The sequence below is a fragment of the Haliotis rufescens genome, unplaced genomic scaffold (genome assembly GCF_023055435.1).
Source record: "Haliotis rufescens isolate VD_foot unplaced genomic scaffold, xgHalRufe1.0.p SCAF_7, whole genome shotgun sequence".
Classification (NCBI taxonomy): Eukaryota; Metazoa; Mollusca; class Gastropoda; order Lepetellida; family Haliotidae; genus Haliotis; species Haliotis rufescens.
This window is the reverse complement of record NW_025964361.1, coordinates 49,851,700-49,872,582: the sequence shown is the minus strand read 5'-3', so window position 1 is coordinate 49,872,582 and position 20,883 is coordinate 49,851,700.

Below are 20,883 nucleotides of genomic sequence, written 5' to 3'. Positions count from 1 at the left end.
GTCTATTCAGTTACAATAGATCTATGTACAAAGTGTCAACTTTTCTCCTGTCTATTCAGATACAATAGATCTATGTACAAAATGTCAACTTTACTACTGTCAATACATTTACAATGCATCCATGTACAAAGTGTCAATTTTACTACTGTCTATACAGTCACAATGCATTCATGTACAAAGTGTTAACTTTACTCCTGTCAATACAGTTACAATACATCTATGTACAAAGTGTCAACTTTTCTCCTGTCAAAACAGTTACAATAGATCTATGTACAAAGTGTCAACGTTACTCCTGTCAATACAGTAACAATGCATCCATGTACATAGTGTCAACTTTACTCCTTTGGACACAGTTACAATGCAACAATGTACAAAGTGTCAACTTTACTCCTGTGAACACAGTTACAATGCATCCATGTACAAAGTGTCAACGTTACTCCTGTCAATAAATATACAATACATCTATGTACAAAGTGTTAACTTTACTCCTGTTAATACAGTTACAATGCATCTATACAAAATGTCCACTTTAATTCAGTCATTAGAGCTACAATGCATCCATGTACAAAGTGTCAATTTTATTACTGTCAATACAGTTACAATGCATCTATGTAAAAAGTGTCCACTTTAATTCAGTCAATACAGCTACAATTGATCTATGTACAAAGTGTCAGTTTTACTACTGTCTATACAGTTACAATAGATCTATGTACAAAGCGTCAACTTTACTACTGTCTATTCAGTTTCAATGCATCCATGTACAAAGTGTTAATATTACTACTGTCTATACAGTCACAATGCATTCATGTACAATGTGTCAACTTTACTCCTGTCAATACAGTTACAATACATCTATGTACAAAGTGTCAACTTTAATTCAGTCAATACAGCTACAATGGATCCATGTACAAAGTCTCAATTTTAGTCCTGTCTATTCAGTTACAATGCATATATGTACAAAGTGTCAACTTTACTCCTGTCAATACAGTTACGATACATCCATATACAAAGTGTCAACTTTTCTCCTGTCAATACAGTTACAATGCATCCATATACAAAGTGTCAACTTTTCTCCTGTCAATACAGTTACAATGCATCCTTGTACAAAGTGTCAGCTTTACTCCTGTCAATAATTGAGTGAGTGAGTATGGTTTTACGCCGCTTGTAGCAATATTCCAGCAATATCATGGCGGGGGACACTAGAAATGGGCTTCACACATCGTATCCAAGTCGGGGATCGAACCCAGTTGTTCGGCGTGACAAGCGAACTCTTTAACAACTAGGCTACCCGACCGTCCCTCCTGTCAATAAATATACAATACATCTATGTACAAAGTGTCAACTTTACTCCTGTGAACACAGTTACAATGCATCCATGTACCAGTACAAAGTGTCAACGTTAATCCTGTCAATAAAGTAACAATGCATCCAGGAACAAACTGTCAACTTTACTTCTGTCATTACAGCTACACTACTTCTATGTACAAAGTGATCAAACAACTTTTATGCTCGATTCTACTTCAAAAGCTGTGAAACGTAGACACCCTAACCAGGAGCAGCTGAAATTTGACTAAAGTTGACTGTTGCAAAGTTGAAGTCATTCCTCATGATATATAGTTTAGTGGATATTTTTTGTCACTCTGAATCTTTGTGCATAGATCTAAATATACTAGCCACAAAAAAAAACTGTTGCACATTTGAAATCAAAATGTATATTGGAGGGGAGATGAAATGGGGATTAACGTCGCTTCCACGATTATTGCACTTACATAGCGACGTGCATGCACGTGTGTGTGGCTGCTTGTTCTGGTCCGGACTGATGCCGATTTATAGTGCTAGTTCACTGAGATACCGTGCCGCAATTTAAAATGAATACCCCATTCAGACACAGTATACTGACTCCGAGCCGACCAGTCCTTGTTTTTGCCCCTTAATGTTTTTGCCCCAGCGTAACAACAAGTACCATTTTTTAACCTCTTTTGGTATGACGCGGCCGGGGATCGAACCCCTACCTTCCGCTCTCCGGGCGGACCCTCTACCACTAGACCATGGAGGCGGTACATGTATATTGGAACTACTTGTGTACACAAATACAGATGTCAAAATAACCATAGTGATTAGTGAAATGAATTGAACACATGCGTTTGCTGTTTTGTGACATCAGTGTTTTCGGCATGGGCATGTGCTACATGTTTGTGCATGTGCATGTCGATAAGCTGCTCTGGAGCACATGAGTGCCAAAAACTGCTGTCAATTTGGGAGGCTTAATTGTTTGAACAACACATCATGTACGCAATGACATTAACAAAACCGTCAATGTTGGTGCTGAAATTACATGTCTACTTCGGTTGTGGTGGAGGACGGTTGTTTTTACAGACGGGTCCTGATATAACATTTTCCATTGTGTCAGACATCAACATGTGTACAGATGTCTTGGGGAGGAGCATCACGCTCAAGTCTGTATCATGGAGAGAAATTGCTTTGAGGGTGGTTCAGTGATGATTTAGGGTGGGATAAGTGCACGTCAGAGAACCCCTTAACTTTAGGGCAATTTGACAGGTGTGGGCTAGAGAGATCATATTCTTGGACAAGTGGCAAATCCATTTCTTCAACATCATGGCCGAGGATTGAAATTCAAACAGGATAATGCCCATCCTCACACGGCTAGGTTTGCTATAACTTTTCTTCAACAGCACAATGTTCAGGTACTGCCTTGGCCTGCAAATTCACAGTATTTCTTTCCTATTGAGCATGTGTGGATGAAATGGATTGATGTCTACGCCATGTACCAAATCTGTCACATAATGTTTGGGATTTGGCAGCAGAGTAATGGTCATAAGAAGATTCAAGTTTTTTCAAGGCATCATGATCGGCACTCAACTATTGTGTTGTAGAGCAGTCCTTTTTCTTTTTCTCAAAATACATATTCCACTAAATGTTTTCAAACTCAGCAATGATTTTTAATTATTTAATTAAAAGACTGGAAAGATTTTTTGGCATAAGAAGAGTAAATCTCAGAAGTCACAGACAGAGTTGATACACTATTACATTCATTGTTCCAAATTCAAACATATCGTATTTTGATAAGCATGATACAATGTACTTAAAATTTGATACTGGTTATATATTTGTCAATACTTTCGTTATTAAAGTGACTTTCCTTGCCAACATTTAAAATTGTTTCTACTTATCCAGGTGAGCTACAGTGCCAAGGAACCACTCTTACCACAGTGTATATTAACCGGTATTATCACGTTTTTAAAATAAAAATACTAGGCATAAACTGGGTGGTTAGTCAATACCCTAAACCCGAATTTTTTCAACTTTTTACAACTTTTGCGGTAAAATCGAGCTTGCTCTTTCTAAGATTTCAAAAAGCATCATTCAACTCTTGCTCACTGAATATGTTCACAGTCTGTTGCCTGTATAATCAATGTTGGACATAAATTGGAAGAAAATTATTTTCAAACCTCATATAACCTTATTATTTCATAATCCCTGCCTCAGGCGACACTTTTCTTGGTTTGCAGGTTTCATTTTTTTTATAAAGCCTCAGAGATTTTTTCCCTTGAACTTTGCTCCAAAATGTTAGGTAGGTATAAAAAAAATATTCCAGAGTAACAACTGAAAAAAAACTCAATTTAAAAAAAATAAAATTTTCATTAATATCCCTTGCACTCAGCTTGTGCATAAATGGCAATATAACAATTTATTACTTGCCGTGAAGAGATCACCCGTTTGATAAACATACACATTGTGTAACACCAAAACGTGTGCTTATGTACACTCGGAACACGTTTCACGAACAAATATTGAAAGCTCTCAACATCCCTTATTTAACGACATTGCGTGTGGAGATCACTGAGAGGAGCTTATGCACACTCGATGACCCCAGCAACCTTGTTGCTAGGCTGACGTCACATGGCATTGTTTTGCCGATGGGTCTTGCAACAAATTTCAACAAATTACGTCATCGGGTATTGTGACGTGATTGTAAACTTTGAGGTGCACGGCCCCGTTCCACAAGGCGATCGTATTGCAGCGCAACGACAGTTAGTAGACTATGTGAGTTGCAAAACCTCAGCGCTACGGACGCCTGAATTCTAAAGGTGGACCGTTGTATGGTATTAAATTCATACGTTTCAACTTTTGACGTGTTTGAAGTATTATTCTGTTAAACTCAATTGGATTATGCCGTGGATAGTGGAGGTGTCAGCCTATTTACACTCAACAGTATAATTCTAAAAACGTTATAAATGGCAAGTAAAAAATAAAATACTAAACTCGCTCCCGTGTAAAACCAATTTTATGAAACTTGTGAATAGTTGTAGTATCTGACTCGCTTTTGTTCGTTAGATACCAGAACTTTTCATTTGTTTCATTAAATTGGTATTACACGGGAGCTCACTTAGTATTATATAAATTCATGTCATGGGTGGAAATGCATGAAAGACGCCAATAATTTGGGTGCATGGGCGACGATTAACTTTTTCAACACCAGCCAACCAGAAGACTTCCCAGGGACTCTTGTGTGATAGATGAAGCCAACATTTATCAAAGAAATTATCTGCTTGTAAAACATCTTTGCTGCTACATGTTTGGCTATACACTGTTTGAAAGGTCTAATTAATCAACTCTTTATAAATATGAAAGTTATGTGTATCACATTATTTAAATAATTCATTTATAACTTAATTAAGTCGTTTTAAAATAAAATATTGTGAGTTAAAACTTTCACAAGGTCCAAATTAAGGACCAATGAATTGAAAACTTGATGATTTTCAGTAAATATAGGATTTCATAAAATCCACTAACCTATTTCTTTTTTATTTTCATTGGTTTACGTAATCGGAACATTATTTTTAAAAGAATTACAAATAATATCTGCCATTACCCATTTCCCGATGATAGTAGCTGTCCGCTCACTAACATGAGGAAATACCACAGTTTTTTAAGCTTCGTATGATTAACACGTAGATCGAAGCCTGCCATGTCAGTAAACATTAAAGAAACATTGTTTCACCGACATAATCTGCTACAAGGTTCGTGATTGGTCAAATTTCAGCACGTGACCTAAGGCAGCCAACAGTACAGCAACGTCACCGTCCTCGTTTATGATAAATTCAGATTTGACAAATGGTTTGGGTTAAGTCATATGAAATTGCGACTTATATTAAACATATGGAACTTCCTGGATGTATAGTGCCAGGTTACGAGCTGTGACAATGATTTCTTATGTATATATTTTGGCATTAAAGACATCGTGTCTAAGCCGAGAAATCGAGGCGACGAAAGCCATGATGTCATTTAACTTAACATTACACACGATCGCACGAAAAGATAGAAATGATAACTTTGACATAAGTTTGGCAACTTTTAGATATACTTTTGTTGATTTTATTACTTTGTATAATATATTTAAAATTTGTTTGAAACGTCTTTATTTTGTTGGACATGTTCGATGAGGACCCGTGTTCGAAGTGTGTCTGAGATTTTTATTTTCAATAAGATTGCGGGGAATAGTGAATATTGTTGTAATCTATTGATAGAAAATGATAAAATGAAAAGGAATACGTATTTCAGACATTGCGAAATGTGATAGATTCAATAAATGAATGATATGACAGGTAGGTTTAATAAAATTATAAACTATTTTGACGTGACTTGGACCGTCTACCCTGCGGTGACTCGTGGCTTCTTGGCCCTTGCCCAGGCCAACAGTGTTGAAAGAGTTAAACTGGTCACCACTGCGCTTTGCGTTGACAAGCTTTGATGGTATTAGAGAAGGATCCCAGTGAGAAATATCAGAGTTCCTATTCTTTAAACTCGCAGAGCAAATGAAATATTTTTTATGTGAAGATCGGCGGTAATAAAAAAAGGAGTAATTTGTATTTTTATTTGTGTTGATCATTTGGACTTTGAAAGAGCGGCGCAACTGTAAAAAGTAATAAATAAAATGTCACCTCTAAGACAAACCACAATCCTCAATGCAATCAAAGAAATTCTTTCTTTATACAAAATTCACAGAATGTATTTGAAAGTGGAATTCATACTATGTGGATTCTCGAAAAATCACAGGATTTGCTTTGTTTTGCAATCCCTGAAAAGAACCAAGTTCCATTCTGTTAAAACATTTAATTTTTCAACTTTGTACTAAACTATCCCACATGACAAACTGAAATAAACACTTCATTCCTTGATCCATGGGGCTTTTTTCGCAAATCCTGGTGACTACAGATACAGTTACGCATCTATATTTAGAGGTTTAGGACAATTTGTAGAAAAAGAAAGTAAATGCTATTTGAAGTTTACTGAGAAAAGAATAAGTGAAATGCTTGACTTTCTCATTGATACGTAAAGGTTGGGGGTAAGACATTTAGGCAAGAAGTGGGCATCCCCATGGGCACCAATTGTGCTCCCCTTCTTGTGAATTTGTTTCTTTACGCATATGAATCAAAATTTTCAGTTCGAATTGGCAAAGTCAAAACAAGGTAATTTGGCCAAGAAGTTTAACTTAAGCTTAAGGTAGGGATATCGATGATCTGATATCGTTCAATAACAATCAAATAGCCAGTCCCCTTCCACTGTTTTACCTACCTGAAAAGAAATGGAGACCTGAAAAGTAATGGAGACCAATGAGACCGCCTGATCTGTTTCATATTTAGATCCATGCACAAAGATTCAGAGTGACAAAACACTCTCCACAAGACTGTATATAACAAGAGGGATGACTTCAACTTTCCCAACTTTCCCATCATCAGTATGCCAGCAGCTCCAGCATTTGGAGTTTACAATCAAGCATGCTCTTTCTACCATTTCAAAATGGTTGTTTGGTCATGGTTACAACATTCAAGGATTCAATGAAGCTTTACAAAAGTTTTATGGTATATATATTATATAATTAATAAAGCTAATAATCCATATTATACAATTATGTTGTCTGAAAAATGTGCTTATAACCTGAGAAAGTGTCAAAACGCTTGAAATTGAAAACTCCATTCCAGAGAATAATTGATTATCCACTAAAACAGGTTCCACTGGGAGCAAAAGTCAAACCTATGATGAAAATAAGATGAATTGGTTAACTGGAAATCATTTTTGACAACAAGTGAAAAGAATCGTATTCTAAATTCTGTTGAAATAACTATCAAACATCTTATACGGTTACATTTAACAATTTGTTTTGATAGAAAGTAAATATGACTGCCAAGATTAATTTTGATTATTTTTCTCTCAGACTTCCTGCTTGTCAGGTGACCTCTTGCTACAATGAAATGAATATCAGGAAATGCCTAATAGGTACATATTTTTTGTCTCTCTGTTCTTGTTCTTGATGCGTACATCTACTTCCTTGTCATTAAAGAGATGATATGTGTCATGTTCTAAGCATTTAAACCTTTCAAAAAAATGATTCATTGTGAGTGAGATAGTGTAGAGCAGTGTTCCACACCACATCCTGATCCTTTGTCAGACATTGGAAGCAACGTTTCTACACATTTTTTACAATTTGCCTTAGCTGCCATGTGCAGAACTGTCCACATCCTGACAATTTCTATCTAACTTTGGTAGCAAGAATTCAAAACATTTTTTACAATTTGCATTTGCTGCCATGTGCAGAACTGTCTGTCCTTTCTTGTTCTTGATGTGTACATCTGCACCCTTGTCAATAAAGCGCTGATATGTTTCATGGACTAAACATTCCTTCCTTCCATCATATGATTTATTGTGGTTGGACATGGGTACAATGTGTGAAGCCAATTTCTGGTGTCGCCCGCCATGATATTGCTGGAATATTGCTAAAAGCGGCGTAAAGCCATACTCAGTCAGTCAGTCGGTTATTGTGCTTGAGAGAGTGTAGAGGTGTGTTCGCCATCTCATCTTCAGCATTTATATGTACATCAAACAGTGGTAGCAATTTTTCCACACATTGTTTACAATTTGCCTTTGCTGCCATGTGCAGAACTGTCTGTCCTTCCATGTTCTTGATGCCAACATCAGCCCCATTGTCAATAAAGAGCTGATATGTTTCATGGACTAAACATTCCTTCCTTCCATCATACGATTCCTTGTGAGTGAGAGAGTGTAGAGGTGTGTTCCCTGCCTCATCCTGAGCATTTACATCAGACTTTGCAAGCAAAGTTTCCAAACATTTTAAACAATTTGCCTTTGTTGCCATGTGCAGAACTGTCTTTCCTTCCTTGTTCTTCATGTGTATATCTGCCCCCTTGTCAATAAAGAGCTGATATATGTCATTGTCTAAACATTTCTCACTTCCAACATCATATTTTTCATAAAAATAAGTTTTTGTTTGAGTGAAATGGTGAAGAGCAGTGTTACCAACCCCATCCTGACAATTTACATCAGACAGTGGTAGCAACTTTTCCACACATTTTCTACAATGTACTTTTGCTGCCATGTGCAGAACTGTCTGTCCTTCCTTGTTCTTGATGTGTACATTTGCCCCCTTGTCAATAAAGAGCTGACATGTTCCATGGGCGAAACTATTCTTCTCTCCATAATTACATAATTCATAAAATGATGGCTCTTCTTGAGTGAGATTGTGAAGAGCAGTGTTCCCCAGCCCATCCTGACAATTTACGTCAGACAGTGGTAACCACTTTTCCACACATTTTTTACAATGTGCTGTTGCTGCCATGTGCAGAACTGTCTGTCCTTCCTTGTTCTTGATGTGTACATCTGCCCCCTTGTCAATAAAGAGCTGACATATGTCAAAGGCTAAACATTCCTCACATTCATGACATTTTAAAACCCTGAATGATTCAGAATTGTGAGTGAGATGATGAAGAGCAGTGTTCCCCATTTCATCCTTACAGTTTATATCAAACATTGGTAGCAATGTTTCCACGCAAGTTTGACAATATGCCTTTGCTGCCATGTGCAGAACTGTTTGTCCTTTCTCGTTTTTTATGTGTACATCACCCTTATGTTTAAGAAACAGCTGACATGTTTCATGGGCTAAACATTCCATCCTTTCATGACCCATTTGGAAACAAAATAATGATTCGTTGTGAGTGAGAGAGTGAAGAACAGTGTTCCCCATCTCATCCTTAGCATTTACATCCAACAGTGGTAGCAACATTTTCACACATTTTTTACAATTTGCCTTAGCTGCCATGTGCAGAAGTGTTTGTCCTTTCTTGTTCTTGATGTGTACATCTGCACCCTTGACAATAAAGAGCTGATATGTTTCATGAGCTAAACATTCCTTCCTTCCATCATATGATTCCTTGTGAGTGAAAGAGTGTAGAGGTGTGTTCCCTGCCTCATCCTGAGAATTTACATCCAACAGTGGTAGCAGCCTTTCCACAACTTTTTTACAATTTGCCTCAGCTGCCATGTGCAGAACTGTCTGTCCTTTCTTGTTCTTGATGCCAACATCTGCCCCGTTGTCAATAAAGAGCTGATATGTTTCATGGTCTAAACATTCCTCACTTCCAACATCACATAACTGATCATGATATGTTTCTTTGTGCATGAGAGCGTGTAGAGGTGTGTTCCCCATCTCATCCTGAGCATTGATTTGTACATCAAACAGTGGTAGCAACCTTTCAGCACATTGTTTACAATTTGCCTTTGCTGCCATGTGCAGAACTGTCTGTCCTTTCTTGTTCTTGATGCCAACATCTGCCCCCTTGTCAATAAAGAGCCGATATGTTTCATGGGCTAAACATTTATTCCTTCCATCATATGATTTTTTGTGCTTGAGAGAGTGTAGAGGTGTGTTCCCCATCTCATCTTGAGCATTTATATGTACATAAAACAGTGGTAGCAACATTTCCACACATTGTTTACAATTTCCCTTTGCTGCCATGTGCAGAACTGTTTGTCCTTTCTTGTTCTTGATGCCAACATCTGCCCCCTTGTCAATAAAGAGCTGATATGTTTCATAAATTAAACATTCCTTCCTTCCATCATATGATTTTTTGTGCTTGAGAGTGTGTAGAGGTGTGTTCCCCATCTCATCTTGAGCATTTATATGTACATACAACAGTGGTAGCAACATTTCCACACATTGTTTACAATTTGCCTTAGCTGCCATGTGCAGAACTGTTTGTCCTTTCTTGTTCTTGATGCCAACATCTGCCCCCTTGTCAATAAAGAGCTGATATGTTTCATAAATTAAACATTCCTTCCTTCCATCATATGATTTTTTGTGCTTGAGAGTGTGTAGAGGTGTGTTCCCCATCTCATCTTGAGCATTTATATGTACATACAACAGTCGTAGCAACATTTCCACACATTGTTTACAATTTGCCTTAGCTGCCATGTGCAGAACTGTTTGTCCTTTCTTGTTCTTGATGTGTACATCTGCACCCTTGACAATAAAGAGCTGATATGTTTCATGGACTAAACATTCCTTTCTTCCATCATATGATTCATTGTGAGTGAAAGAGTGTAGAGGTGTGTTCCCTGCCTCATCCTGAGAATTTACATCAGACTTTGGAAGCAACGTTTCAACACATATTTTACAATTTGCTTCTGCTGCCATGTGCAGAACTGTCTCTCCTTCCATGTTCTTGATGCCAACATCTGCCCCCTTGTCAATAAAGAGCTGAAATGTTTCATGGACTAAACATTCCTTCCTTCCATCATATGATTCATTGTGAGTGAAAGAGTGTAGAGGTGTGTTCCCTGCCTCATCCTGAGAATTCACATCAGACTTTGGAAGCAACGTTTCCACACATCTTTTACAATTTGCTTCTGCTGCCATGTGCAGAACTGTCTGTCCTTCCATGTTCTTGATGCCAACATCAGCCCCATTGTCAATAAAGAGCTGATATGTTTCATGGACTAAACATTCCTTCCTTCCATCATACAATTCCTTGTGAGTGAGAGAGTGTAGAGGTGTGTTCCCTGCCTCATCCTGAGCATTTACATCAGACTTTGCAAGCAAAGTTTCCAAACATTTTAAACAATTTGCCTTTGTTGCCATGTGCAGAACTGTCTTTCCTTCCTTGTTCTTCATGTGTATATCTGCCCCCTTGTCAATAAAGAGCTGATATATTTCATTGTCTAAACATATCTCACTTCCAACATCATATTTTTCATAAAAATATGATTTATTTTGAGTGAAATGGTGAAGAGCAGTGTTACCAACCCCATCCTGACAATTTACATCAGACAGTGGTAGCAACTTTTCCACACATTTTCTACAATGTACTTTTGCTGCCATGTGCAGAACTGTCTGTCCTTCCTTGTTCTTGATGTGTACATTTGCCCCCTTGTCAATAAAGAGCTGACATGTTTCATGGGCGAAACTATTCCTCTCTCCATAATTACATAATTCATAAAATAATGGTTCTTCTTGAGTGAGATTGTGAAGAGCAGTGTTCCCCAGCCCATCCTGACAATTTACGTCAGACAGTGGTAACCACTTTTCCACACATTTTTTACAATGTGCTGTTGCTGCCATGTGCAGAACTGTCTGTCCTTTCTTGTTCTTGATGTGTACATCTGCCCCCTTGTCAATAAAGAGCTGACATATGTCAAAGGCTAAACATTCCTCACATTCATGACATTTTAAAACCCTGAATGATTCAGAATTGTGAGTGAGATGATGAAGAGCAGTGTTCCCATTCTCATCCTGACAGTTTATATCAAACATTGGTAGCAATGTTTCCACGCATGTTTGACAATATGCCTTTGCTGCCATGTGCAGAACTGTTTGTCCTTTCTCGTTTTTTATGTGTACATCACCCTTATGTTTAAGAAACAGCTGACATGTTTCATGGGCTAAACATTCCATCCTTTCATGACCCATTTGGAAACAAAATAATGATTTGTTGTGACTGAGAGAGTGAAGAACAGTGTTCCCCATCTCATCCTTAGCATTTACATCCAACAGTGGTAGCAACATTTTCACACATTTTTTACAATTTGCCTTAGCTGCCATGTGCAGAAGTGTTTGTCCTTCCTTGTTCTTGATGTGTACATCTGCACCCTTGACAATAAAGAGCTGATATGTTTCATGAGCTAAACATTCCTTCCTTCCATCATATGATTCCTTGTGAGTGAAAGAGTGTAGAGGTGTGTTCCCTGCCTCATCCTGAGAATTTACATCCAACAGTGGTAGCAGCCTTTCCACAACTTTTTTACAATTTGCCTCAGCTGCCATGTGCAGAACTGTCTGTCCTTTCTTGTTCTTGATGCCAACATCTGCCCCGTTGTCAATAAAGAGCTGATATGTTTCATGGTCTAAACATTCCTCACTTCCAACATCACATAACTGATCATGATATGTTTCTTTGTGCATGAGAGCGTGTAGAGGTGTGTTCCCCATCTCATCCTGAGCATTGATTTGTACATCAAACAGTGGTAGCAACCTTTCCACACAATGTTTACAATTTGCCTTTGCTGCCATGTGCAGAACTGTCTGTCCTTCCTTGTTCTTGATGCCAACACCTGCCCCCTTGTCAATAAAGAGCCGATATGTTTCATGAATTAAACATTCATTCTTTCTCACAAGACATAAGTCATGGTGTAGATAGTGTAGAGCAGTGTTCCCGTCCACATCCTGACAATTTCTATCTAACTTTGGTAGCAAGAATTCAAAACATTTTTTACAATTTGCCTTTGCTGCCATGTGGAGAACTGTTTGTCCTTTCTTGTTCTTGATGCCAACATCTGCCCCCTTGTCAATAAAGAGCTGATATGTTTCATGGGCTAAACATTCCTTCCTTCCATCATATGATTCATTGTGCTTGAGAGAATGTAGAGGTGTGTTCCCCATCTCATCTTGAGCATTTATATGTACATACAACAGTCGTAGCAACATTTCCACACATTGTTTACAATTTGCCTTTGCTGCCATGTGCAGAACTGTCTGTCCTTCCTTGTTCTTGATGTGTACATCTGCACCCTTGTCAATAAAGAGCCGATATGTTTCATGGGCTAAACATTCCTCACTTCCAACATCACATAATTGATCATGATATGTATCTTTGTGCATGAGAGCGTGTAGAGGTGTGTTCCCCATCTCATCTTGAGCATTTATATGTACATCAAACAGTGGTAGCAATGTTTCCACACATTGTTTACAATTTGCCTTTGCTGCCATGTGCAGAACTGTTTGTCCTTTCTTGTTCTTGATGTGTACATCTGCCCCCTTGTCAATAAAGAGCTGATATGTTTCATGGACTAAACATTCCTTCCTTCCATCATATGATTCATTGTGCATGAGAGCGTGTAGAGGTGTGTTCCCCATCTCATCCTGAGCATTGATTTGTACATCAAACAGTGGTAGCAATGTTTCCACACATTGTTTACAATGTGCTTTTGCTGCCATGTGCAGAACTGTCTGTCTTTCCTTGTTCTTGATGTGTACATCTGCACCCTTGTCAATAAAGAGCTGATATGTTTCATGGACTAAACATTTATTCCTTCCATCATATGATTCATTGTGAGTGAGATAGTGTAGAGGTGTGTTCCCTGCCTCATCCTGAGAATTTACATCAGACTTTGGAAGCAACGTTTCCACACATATTTTACAATCTGCATATGCTGCCATGTGCAGAACTGTCTGTCCTTCCATGTTCTTGATGCCAACATCTGCCCCCTTGTCAATAAAGAGCTGATATGTTTCATGGACTAAACATTCCTTCCTCTCATCATATGATTCCTTGTGAGTGAGATAGTGTAGAGGTGTGTCCCCTGCCTCATCCTGACAATTTACATCAGACTTTGGAATCAACGTTTCCACACATATTTTACAATTTGCATTTGCTGCCACATGCAGAACTGTCTGTCCTTCCTTGTTCTTGATGCCAACATCTGCCTTCTTGTCAATAAAGAGCTGAAATGTTTCATGGACTAAACATTCCTTCCTTCCATCATATGATTCATTGTGAGTGAGATAGTGTACAGGTGTGTTCCCTGCCTCATCCTGAGAATTTACATCAGACTTTGGAAGCAATGTTTCCACACATTGTTTACAATTTGCCTTTGCTGCCATGTGCAGAACTGTCTGTCCTTCCATGTTCTTGATGCCAACATCTGCCCCCTTGTCAATAAAGAGCTGATATGTTTCATGGTCTATATGTTCTTTTGTTTCATCAAAACATGATTTCCCATGAGTGAGATAGTGTAGAGCAGTGTTCCCTGTTTCATCCTGATCTTTCACATGAAAATCATGTTCCCCTGATTTTTTACATTGTATCTTTGTTGTCTGTCCCGTGTTGGTCTTGATAGTAACATCTGACCCCTTCCTAACAGGAGACTTCTTGCAAACATGTTCATGTGATTCATCTCTTTGGTATGAAGCTCCCTCATCACATGTACAGTGTACAGGGATACCTGCATGATCCTTACTTACATCAGTCTCCATGAGCAAATGACTAATACACTCCTGACACTGTCTTCTTGCTGCAATGTGGAGAGGTAACTCACCCCTTTTGTTCTTTATGTGTCTGTGATTTGTCTTATCCATCAATAATTCTAACACTTCATGGTCGTGATTTTCAAGAGATTTTATCATGCAGTGTAAGGCTGTGTTACCATCACTGTCAGTTTCTTCCACATCATCTGAGAGCAATATGTTTATACATTCCTTACACTGATACCTTGCTGCTTTATGCAGAAGAGTTTTCACAGTTTTGTCTTTCATTTGTACTGGAGCTAGTTTGTCAATCAAAGATTCTAATAGTTGATGGAACTTCTTACTGTGACACACACTGGATTGCATATCATCGTGACAAGAAGAGGGAATCTGAAAAACCGTATGGATAAATGCTATCAATTTATCTTGGGCATCCTTATGAGATGCAAGTATCAACATGTCATCGAGATCCATGCTTCCGCCTGCATTGTGAAGAAGTGACATGACATCCACTGCTTTGAACAAATTATATTCAGTTAATGTTGACAATTCATTTAGCTCTGTGATTAGATATGAAATGGATTTGCTGTAAAAATATTTGTGATGTTTCATATTTTTAGTGCACATTCCAATAACACTTCGGAGGAAAGTCACATTGCAAAACATTACTGCCATTAGGAAAGGTGGTTTCAGGCAATCTTCTTTTGGATTGACCATTTTTACCAACTTTGAGTTGGTACCAAAATCCAATTCTGGTGAAACACTGAGAACATCAAAAGCTTTTCGTGATGGCTGTGCTCCCTTTTTAAGCAATAGGTTAACTATGTGGTTGTGGCCAATGAACACAGCACACACTAAGGCTTCGTCAAGCATAGGCTGGGTTTCAGCATCAGTGCCAGCACTGAATTGGTCCATGATGTATTCAGCAAACCTTGCCATTCCATTCATTATGACACGAGAGAGGAAATAACTATACATAACTTCTGCAAGCTTTTCAGAACTCTTAGCATCCTTATAACATATTTCACTGGACCTATATTGACATTTTTTCAGACCAGAATACATATTCTTTCCCCTTTGCAATGATATCCTCCTAGTATCCCATCCTAGAAATAGATCTACAATTTTTTTATCATTCAGTGAAGGATGGGACAATACAACGTATCGACTGTCCTTGTTTGACAGATATTCTCTCAGTTTGTTGGCCAATGTTGGATAATCTTCTTTATCCAAAACAACCACATTTAGCATATCAGATTTCAAACCTGTCGTCCGAATATATTCAACTAACATAGATGGCGTGCCCATGGTTATTCCCAAATCTGGGCATGACTCACATAAATCCACAAACAAGACATCATGTATTGACCTGTGTGAGAACTGGTAACAATTCCCATCACTGACAAGGTAAGCACCACACAAAGATTGAAGAATCTCCTTCATATTTGGTTCCTCCTTCAAACCAGAAACTCTCATCATTTGCTTACATCGACTTGTAAACTCTTCAGAAGGACTACTGGTTTTCACAAGTCTTTTTTTAAGACAGCCATCATATGCAAGAACCATGAGCAACACACAATAGCTATCCTTTTGACTCCTTTTCACAGAGTCAATCTCTTGTTTGATAAATTCAAAGGGCTGGTGGAAAAAGACTAAGCCTCTTTCCCGTATGTGTTTATGAGAAGCAAAATACATACAACATTGTGGAAAGCCCAGAGCAGTTTCTGTCCTTGCTATCCCAATTCTTTCCTTATATGCTATATATTTACCACACAGTTTGTCCAAAAATTCCAATTTTTCGTCCTCTGTGAGACAGTGTAACTTTTCATCCAATAGGATACTTCTTGAAGATGTAAATATGTCATACCTACGAAAGCTTGATTCTATTTGGCCAATTATTTCTGGTCTTGATGTTATGACTAACCATATTTGTCCAGATTCTACCTGAGGCCACACAAGGTCAAATTTCTGTCTCCACTGGTCCAAATTGTGTTGGATCAGATTAGTGGATCCGAAAATATCGTCAATCATGACAACGTATTTGTCAATAGCAAGATCAGATTTAGGACTACTTAATTTGGGAAGATAGTTCCATTCATGGGGTGAGGAGATCTTTACTGGTTTCCGTGTGAATTGCTTTGATGCCCTCTGTAACAGAGTGTATCCCATGTGGGTCTTCCCAGATCCTGATCTCCCTTTGATGATCACACAGCCTTGTTCCTTCAGATGTTTGTAGGCAGCATCCTGTGCATGTGTTGACACGTGCTTGCTGGCATCCATTGAGTTGATTTTCAGTTCTGTTTCAGCTGGAAACCAAACAATTGATAAAATGCATTCACAAGCTACTGTAGTTCAACTGGAATATTCGTCACTATATGGCTGAGATACTGCCGATGTGACGTTAAATTTTAACTCACTCACTCAACTGGAGTATGATGTAACGTAAAACTATGCATTGTCATAGTTTGGTCTGCACACTATATGTACTTGATGTATGCTTACAGCTGCTTATCTGTACATGTTATGTACCTCATGTAATACAGCCCATTATCATACCTTCATGTCAGAATGATTGGTTCACGTGATCTTGATAAAAATAATTTATCATACCTCAATGTCAGAATGATGAGATCTGATTGGTCCCAAGTGATCTTGATAAAATACTGTGTAATCCTATTAGGAGGGAAATAATTTCTCAGCGGGAGAATAAATCCCTTATACCCCGCTTCAAAGCAAAACAATGCATGCTATTCATAAGCTAACCACAAGCTAACTTCACCTCAATCGACAGCTGTTTTCTATCAATTTTGAATTTGTTTGAATTCTTTTACAATGTCATATTAAAACATGTCTGGTTAGAAATATTTGTTGTAGCAGGATCACGAGTTGTACATGGGGTTTTAAGCATTCTTCGTTAGGTTTTATACAACTTGCCTCCAGCTCTTGGTAAAAAGTCTGACGCGGGACACATAAAACCACATGTATCCCTCGTGATACTGCTACAACTTAAATTGTTTAATATACTGTATTCACTAGATTAAGCATGTTAAGCACCCTGCTCCAATAAGCACCTCCTGACCAACTTCCAGACCAATCTGTAAATAATCTATATATGCACCCCTTACTAAGACTGCATGTGACGGTCCGCATTTTCTTGTGTATATTACACAAACAGAAAGTGCCATACATGCAAGAAAACACTTATTTTATTTATCATTTTACCCATGAAAGTATCTTTGAAGGCTATTCGTGGTGTTAGGATAGGCTAGATTAGGTAGATTTTCATTATTTAGATATTTACATTTAGTACTAACTACTAAATGACTTTATCGCGCGTATCCAAACCATTGGCTAACTACGTCTGTAACCCAATCACCCCTCGTAACTCAATCACCCCCGGGGCACCACTCTGCACCGTGCCCGGGGAATAATCCCGCGCAAGCATCATCCCGCCTTTTGTTAGTCCGTCATTCGCGAACAGTCCTTCTCCAAGTACACACGCGTGTCACTGTAGCTAATCGCTTTCGCTTTGTACGTTTCCTTTGTACCCAGTCGCGACCATTGACACAATCGCGACTGTTTCGCCGATTACGCTTTGAATACCACCTATTTCAGCACTCGCCATATCGCATTTATTCCGTTCTACTCTCGAACTTCACCCTCGGGACAATTTTACGCTTGTGGAATACCAACTCACCACCTCGACCTTTCGTCATGCCTCCCAAGAGAAGAGCAGCCGTCAACCACAAGCTGGTGAGGGGAGCCAAGCAGGCCAGGACAACCAGAAGAAAAACCCCGGGAATACACATAACGCAAGAGGCAGCAGCTGATGGTGAGTCTGCCAATTACGGAATTAACGTGCAATCGGCGCAGCTTGTAAATGCCGCGCCGGCTGCCAACTCGGCTACCCATGTAAACGAGCAACTGGGAAAAATACCCCAGTTGCTGGAACATTCAGCGCCCGGCCAGGTTAGCGAAAACCAACAGGTAAGGCTTGGTTTTAGTTCTCCCGCCATTTCGCCCAACATAGGGAGAATCCCCGATGCTTACAACGAGGCCGACGGTGAAGCGGCTTGGCCAGCCAATCACAACGCAGGATACGGGGATTCCCTATCCTTCCGTGAGGATGGAAAAGACCCACACGTCAAACAAAAGGTGAGGGAAAAAAATCTGGCGTGGCGAGTATGTCGACCTCGGCACAATCCTACCAAACACCGAGGGAAGTCACGAGGACGGTACGATTACCATGGCGTATGACTCCTCAGGTAGGATAATTTTTAAACCAATAAAGCAGCAACCAAAGCGCCTGTCCCTGGCAAGCTGGACTTCAGCTTTCCACATTTTCATGTATATCTATGTTAGTAGGCACTCCGAGGTCCGCACAACCCAGGGGTTGCCATCCTACATGGAAACCATAAGAACGGTGGCACTTCGATTCGGGGGGATGCCTGGTCAACCTACGACCAACAATTCCGACACAGAATGTCAAGGGACCCCTCACGACGCTGGGACAACATCGACGGGGAGCTGTGGCTGAAGTACATGGTAACACAGCCGGTACGACAACCAGAATCAGGCGGACGGGGCGCAATGACACGCGTACAGGGGGACATCAATAAATTAGGCTGTAGCAGGGTCAACTGTAAGTACACTCACAAATGCGGTAACTGTGGCAAACATTCCCACAGCTCTAGGACCTGCTTTCGAGGGAATGGGGTCCAACCGACCCCATACAAGCCCAATCAGCCTTTCCCTAACATAAAAAAAAAGGTAGGTAAAGGCAGGTAAATTTAATGGCCCCTTCCCCCGTGGATCTCAATGTAAGGGCAACCTGGTTACGCCAATATGCTAGGGTCAATTACAGAGATGCAAATTATTTATGGGTAGGTTTTAGCTTTGGCTTTAAGCTCGAGTTCCAGGGAAGCCGCACGCGTCGCCTGGCACGAAACTTGCGATCAGCCACGCACCAAGACACGGCAGGCTACGTGAAACAAAAACTACAAAAGGAAGTCGACCTTGGCAGGATGGCGGGCCCCTTCAAGGACACCCCCCTTGACAACCTCCAAGTATCCCTAATAGGACTGGTGCCCAAGAAGCAGCCAGGCTATGGTCAGCACCTGGGTAAGCATGTGGAGGAATTCCGTCTAATTCACCATCTATCTCGTGCCAGATTTGAAACGTTTAGTACCTTCTTGCAATGGTGCATGCAATCGCATCTTCCAACGTATCAGATCATGCATTACCTGGATGACTTCCTAACAGGGGGCACAGCAGGCACCAGCCACTGCTCAGACAACCTCAACGGATTCGTGAATACACTAGAACAGCTTGGGGTCCCTATTGCGCACGACAAGACGGTGGGCCCCACGACCAAACTGACATTCCTAGGGCTGGAAATCGACACCATTGCAATGCAGATCAGAATCCCAGAGTCATAGATCAAGGAGGCAACAAGGGAAATCCAAGACATCCTGTCAACAGATAACATCAAGGTCACAAAAAGGGCCCTTCAGTCCCTCATAGGCAAGCTTAACTTTATGTGCAGGGCTATACCAATGGCAAGGGCATTCAGCCGCAGGCTAATCGATCTGCTTAGCAAAGGTAAGCAACCATTTCACCACATTAGGATTACCAGCTGGGTCAAGGAAGACCTACAAATGTGGTTAACATTTCTTACGAGTTATAACGGCATTTCAGTGTTTCAGGACCAACTATGGGTAGACAGCGATTTCCTCCAGCTTTTTTCAGATGCAGAGGGTGGTGCCGGCTTTGGGGCCTACATGCAGGGCAAATGGTTTAACGGCCCATGACCACCCCAGTGGGCGATGGATGGAACTACACAGGACTTGACGCTCCTGGAGCTGTTCCCCATCACACTGGCCATCCAACTCTGGGGCAAGCAACTCGCAAACAAAAAGGTCCTCTTTTACTGCGACAACCAAGGCGTCGTAGCAATAATCAAAAAGCAGTCAACCAAGGCCCCCAGAGTGATGAGCCTACTCCGTCGCCTAATCCTGCAGTGTCTCCGATATAATATTATGTTTAAGGCAAAGTATGTATGTTCCACTGCTAACACTATTGCCGATGCTCTCTCGAGGTTTCAGCTCAAACGCTTCCGAGAGGCAGCACCAGCCGCGGACCAGAACCCCACACCTATCCCGTGCAACATGTGGCTGATCTGAGGCAGGAAGCCTGCAGACTCCTACAACAATCTCTGTCTACAAATACATGGGCCACTTACCAAACAGGCATTAATGCCTTGCACCAGTTCCGGTCCGCACACCAGCTACAAGAGGTGTGGACAGTCCCGCTGGATCAGGTCGTAAACTTTATTGCTTATCTGTCAGTCGCTCACCACTCCCCTAACACAGTCAAGACTTACATTGCAGCGCTGTCTTCACACCACAAATTCCACGGGCTCACCGACTGTACAAACCATTTCCTGATAGGCAAGATATTAACAGGCTTACACAAATCAGCGGGCCGACCAGACACCAAAACCGATCACTGCAGATCTGCTGCAGGTAGTAACCAACAATCTGCGTCAC